The 5,000-nt window shown below is 35.6% G+C and overlaps 7 non-coding genes across 7 annotated transcripts; all 7 read left to right on the forward strand.

Moving 5' to 3' along the window:
- Window positions 1-275: 275 nt before the first annotated feature.
- On the forward strand, window positions 276-365 carry TRNAY-GUA (transfer RNA tyrosine (anticodon GUA)). Its single transcript is given in 2 exon segments — window positions 276-312; window positions 330-365. It is a non-coding gene; the product is annotated as a tRNA-Tyr (tRNA).
- Window positions 366-604: 239 nt separating this feature from the next.
- TRNAS-AGA (transfer RNA serine (anticodon AGA)) lies at window positions 605-686 on the forward strand. Its single transcript has one exon. It is a non-coding gene; the product is annotated as a tRNA-Ser (tRNA).
- An 895-nt stretch (window positions 687-1,581) lies between these two features.
- Window positions 1,582-1,671, forward strand: TRNAY-GUA (transfer RNA tyrosine (anticodon GUA)). Its single transcript is given in 2 exon segments — window positions 1,582-1,618; window positions 1,636-1,671. It is a non-coding gene; the product is annotated as a tRNA-Tyr (tRNA).
- Window positions 1,672-1,910: 239 nt separating this feature from the next.
- TRNAS-AGA (transfer RNA serine (anticodon AGA)) lies at window positions 1,911-1,992 on the forward strand. Its single transcript has one exon. It is a non-coding gene; the product is annotated as a tRNA-Ser (tRNA).
- A 902-nt stretch (window positions 1,993-2,894) lies between these two features.
- TRNAY-GUA (transfer RNA tyrosine (anticodon GUA)) lies at window positions 2,895-2,984 on the forward strand. The gene is given in 2 exon segments: window positions 2,895-2,931; window positions 2,949-2,984. It is a non-coding gene; the product is annotated as a tRNA-Tyr (tRNA).
- Window positions 2,985-4,204: 1,220 nt separating this feature from the next.
- TRNAY-GUA (transfer RNA tyrosine (anticodon GUA)) lies at window positions 4,205-4,294 on the forward strand. Its single transcript is given in 2 exon segments — window positions 4,205-4,241; window positions 4,259-4,294. It is a non-coding gene; the product is annotated as a tRNA-Tyr (tRNA).
- A 239-nt stretch (window positions 4,295-4,533) lies between these two features.
- Window positions 4,534-4,615, forward strand: TRNAS-AGA (transfer RNA serine (anticodon AGA)). The gene has a single exon. It is a non-coding gene; the product is annotated as a tRNA-Ser (tRNA).
- Window positions 4,616-5,000: the final 385 nt, after the last annotated feature.

Below are 5,000 nucleotides of genomic sequence, written 5' to 3' on the forward strand. Positions count from 1 at the left end.
GTTTGGCTACACTAAAAAATCTATTGAAAGTGCTTTCCAAACTAGCTCTGTAGCCAGTTGATAGTAATTGCACAAATATAAGTCAAACTATTAGTGATATTTTCCAAATGATTAAACATGACAATTTGTGTGATAAAGCAACACAGGAAAAAGTAGTCGAATCTCTTTTGTGTAGTCAAATCATTTTTCATTTTGCTTGGAAAGTTGATAATGTTTAAAATTAACACTCAATCATTTTAACAGCACGTAATATCACAGTTGTACGATCATGGAATCCTTCGATAGCTCAGCTGGTAGAGCGGAGTACTGTAGAGGAGATTGGTACAGAAATCCTTAGGTCGCTGGTTCAATTCCGGCTCGAAGGATGACTGTTTTGATAAACTTAGATGTCAGTACTGACATTTTACAAACCCAAAACTATACCAAGTATAAAGCATTCTCCAAGTTATATTTTAAAAATCATTAACGCAGGTCACAGTGGTCAGGATTAACTTCCCATGGAAATCATCTCTGATACAATATTACTTCAGTCATCCTCACAGCCTGAAATGAAGTAGCTCAACCCATAGAGAAACTTTTGTGAAAATATCACATTGCATGAGAGGTAGTCGTGGCCGAGTGGTTAAGGCGATCGACTAGAAATCCATTGGGATCTCCCCGCGCAGGTTCAAATCCTGCCGACTACGACCACATGGTTGTTTTATTTTTCAGAAAATTTACCAAAAGCTTGAAACCAGTGTTGCTCAGGGTGAGTCAGGAACTGGCACATCAAAATCTTTAGGATGCCTGCCTGTTCTCTCTTTCTCTATCCGTCATTCTCCTCCTCTACTTGAGACTGAGCCCAGGAATCTCAGCAGCCATACTAAGTAGCATTTATTAATTACAAATGCATTTTGAATGTCAAATTTGTAAGAAAGTTTTGTACATTTAGCAAAATATCAAATTCATTTGAAAGAAAATGATGTCCACTCAAAGTAAAAAGAGCTTTGGTTACTTTCAATGCACAACATTTTACTTTCAAATCGTGTCAGATGACTTTCAGTGCTAAATATTATATCATTAACCTCTCCTTTATTAAAAATTGTGCTTTAATGCAAAAAAGAAAAATAATTGTCTGTGCATACTCTCATGTAGCACAATTATCTTCACTAGCTCAAAGGGGACGCTCATTGTCCAAAATTAATTGTCAAATCAGAACAAACAATGGAATATCCCCATCATTCCTGGAACACTTGATTAGTTTACAAAACAAGCAACATTTAAAAGAGTATAGAAGGTTTGATAGGCTCAAGCATCTCTAATCTTGATGTAAGTTTGGCTACACTAAAAAATAAAGTGCTTTCCAAACTAGCTCTGTAGCCAGTTGATAGTAATTGCACAAATATAAGTCATACTATTAGTGATATTTTCCAAATGATTAAACATGACAATTTGTGTGATAAGGCAATACAGGAATAAGTAGTTGAATCTCTTTTGTGTAGTCAAATCATTTTTCATTTTGCTTGGAAATTAGATAATGTTTAAAATTAACACTCAATCTAATTAATAGCACGTAATATCACAGATGTGCGATCATGGAATCCTTCGATAGCTCAGCTGGTAGAGTGGAGGACTGTAGAGGAGATTGGTACAGAAATCCTTAGGTTGCTGGTTCAATTCCGGCTTGAAGGATGACACTTTTGATAAACTTAAATGTCAGTACTGACATTTTACAAACCCAAAACTATACCAAGTATAAAGCATTCTACAAGTTATATTTTAAAAATCATTAACGCAGGCCACTGTGGTCAGGATTAACTTCCCATGGAAATCATCTCTGATACAATATTACTTCAGTCATCCTCACAGCCTGAAATGAAGTAGCTCAACCCATAGAGAAACTTTTGTGAAAACATCACATTGAATGAGAGGTAGTCGTGGCCGAGTTGTTAAGGCGATAGACTAGAAATCTATTGGGGTCTCCCCGCACAGATTCAAATCCTGCTGACTACGACCACATGGTTGTTTTATTTTTCAGAAAATTTACTAAAAGCTTGAAACCAGTATTGCTCAGGGTGAGTCAGGAACTGGCACATCAAAATCTTTAGGATGCCTGCCTGTTCTCTCTTTCTCTATCATTCATTCTCCTCCTCTCCTTGAGACTGAGCCCAGGAATCTCAGCAGCCATACTAAGTAGCATTTATTAATTACAAATGTATTTTGAATGTCAAATTTGTAAGAAAGTTTTGTACATTTAGCAAAATATCAAATTCATTTGAAAGAAAATGATGTCCTCTCAAAGTAAAAAGAGCTTTGGTTACTTTCAATGCACAACATTTTACTTTCAAATCGTGTCAGATGACTTTCAGTGCTAATTATTATATCATTATCCTCTCCTTTATTAAAAATTGTGCTTTAATGCAAAAAAAGAAAAATAATTGTCTGTGCATACTCTCATGTAGCACGATTATCTTCACTAGCTCAAAAGGGCCGCTCATTGTCCAAAATGAATTGTCAAATCAGAACAGACAATGGAATATCCCCATCATTCCTGGAACACTTGATTAGTTTACAAAACAAGCAAAATTTAAAAGAGTGTAGAAGGTTTGATAGGCTCAAGCATCTCTAATCTTGATGTAAGTTTGGCTACACTAAAAAATCTATTGAAAGTGCTTTCCAAACTAGCTCTGTAGCCAGTTGATAGTAATTGCACAAATATAAGTCAAACTATTAGTGATATTTTCAAAATGATTAAACATGACAATTTGTGTGATAAAGCAACACAGGAATAAGTAGTTGAATCTCTTTAGTGTAGTCAAATCATTTTTCATTTTGCTTGGAAAGTTGATAATGTTTAAAATTAACACTCAATCATTTTAATAGCACGTAATATCACAGTTGTACGATTATGGAATCCTTCGATAGCTCAGCTGGTAGAGCAGAGGACTGTAGAGGAGATTGGTACAGAAATCCTTAGGTCGCTGGTTCAATTCCGGTTTGAAGGATGACAGTTTTGATAAACTTAAATGTCAGTACTGACATTTTACAAACCCAAAACTATACCAAGTATAAAGCATTCTCCAAGTTATATTTTAAAAATCATTAACGCAGGCCACTGTGGTCAGGATTAACTTCCCATGGAAATCATCTCTGATACAATATTACTTCAGTCATCCTCACAGCCTGAAATGAAGTAGCTCAACCCATAGAGAAACTTTTGTGAAAACATCACATTGAATGAGAGGTAGTCGTGGCCGAGTGGTTAAGGCTATAAACTAGATAATCCATTGAGGTCTCCCCGCGCAGGTTCAAATCCTGCCGACTACGACCACATGTTTGTTTTATTTTTCAGAAAATTTACTAAAAGCTTGAAACCAGTGTTGCTCAGGGTGTCAGGAACTGGCACATCAAAATCTTTAGGATGCCTGCCTGTTCTCTCTTTCTCTATCATTCATTCTCCTCCTCTCCTTGAGACTGAGCCCAGGAATCTCAGCAGCCATACTAAGTAGCATTTATTAATTACAAATGCATTTTGAATGTCAAATTTGTAAGAAAGTTTTGTACATTTAGCAAAATATCAAATTCATTTGAAAGAAAATGATGTCCACCCAAAGTAAAAAGAGCTTTGGTTACTTTCAATGCACAACATTTTACTTTCAAATCGTGTCAGATGACTTTCAGTGCTAAATATTATATCATTAACCTCTCCTTTATTAAAAATTGTGCTTTAATGCAAAAAAGAAAAATAATTGTCTGTGCATACTCTCATGTAGCACAATTATCTTCACTAGCTCAAAGGGGCCGCTCATTGTCCAAAATTATTTGTCAAATCAGAACAAACAATGGAATATCCCCATCATTCCTGGAACAAGTGATTAGTTTACAAAACAAGCAACATTTAAAAGAGTATAGAAGGTTTGATAGGCTCAAGCATCTCTAATATTGATGTGAGTTTGGCTACACTAAAAAATCTATTGAAAGTGCTTTCCAAACTAGCTCTGTAGCCAGTTGATAGTAATTGCACAAATATAAGTCAAACTATTAGTGATATTTTCCAAATGATTAAACATGACAATTTGTGTGATAAAGCAACACATGAATAAGTAGTTGAATCTCTTTTGTGTAGTCAAATCATTTTTCATTTTGCTTGGAAAGTTGATAATGTTTAAAATTAACACTCAATCATTTTAATAGACGTAATATCACAATTGTACGATCATGGAATTCTTCGATAGCTCAGCTGGTATAGCGGAGGACTGTAGAGGAGATTGGTACAAAAATCCTTAGGTCGCTGGTTCAATTCCGGCTCGAAGGATGACACTTTCGATAAACTTAGATGTCAGTACTGACATTTTACAAACCCAAAACTATACCAAGTATAAAGCATTCTCCAAGTTATATTTTAAAAATCATTAACGCAGGCCACTGTGGTCAGGATTAACTTCCCATGGAAATCATCTCTGATACAATATTACTTCAGTCATCCTCACAGCCTGAAATTAAGTAGCTCAACCCATAGAGAAACTTTTGTGAAAACATCACATTGCATGAGAGGTAGTCGTGGCCGAGTGGTTAAGGTGATGGACTAGAAATCCATTGGGGTCTCCCCAAGCAGGTTCAAATCCTGCTGACTACGACCACATGGTTGTTTTAATTTTCAGAAAATTTACTAAAAGCTTGAAACCAGTGTTGCTCAGGGTGAGTCAGGAACTGGCACCTCAAAATCTTTAGGATGCCTGCCTGTTCTCTCTTTCTCTATCCGTCATTCTCCTCCTCTACTTGAGACTGAGCCCAGGAATCTCAGCAGCCATACTAAGTAGCATTTATTAATTACAAATGCATTTTGAATGTCAAATTTGTAAGAAAGTTTTGTACATTAGGCAAAATATCAAATTCATTTGAAAGAAAATGATGTCCACTCAAAGTAAAAAGAGCTTTGGTTACTTTCAATGCACAACATTTTACTTTCAAATCGTGTCAGATGACTTTCAGTGCTAATTATTATATCATTAACCTCTCCT

The sequence above is a fragment of the Pseudophryne corroboree genome, chromosome 4, assembly GCF_028390025.1.
Source record: "Pseudophryne corroboree isolate aPseCor3 chromosome 4, aPseCor3.hap2, whole genome shotgun sequence".
NCBI lineage: Eukaryota > Metazoa > Chordata > Amphibia > Anura > Myobatrachidae > Pseudophryne > Pseudophryne corroboree.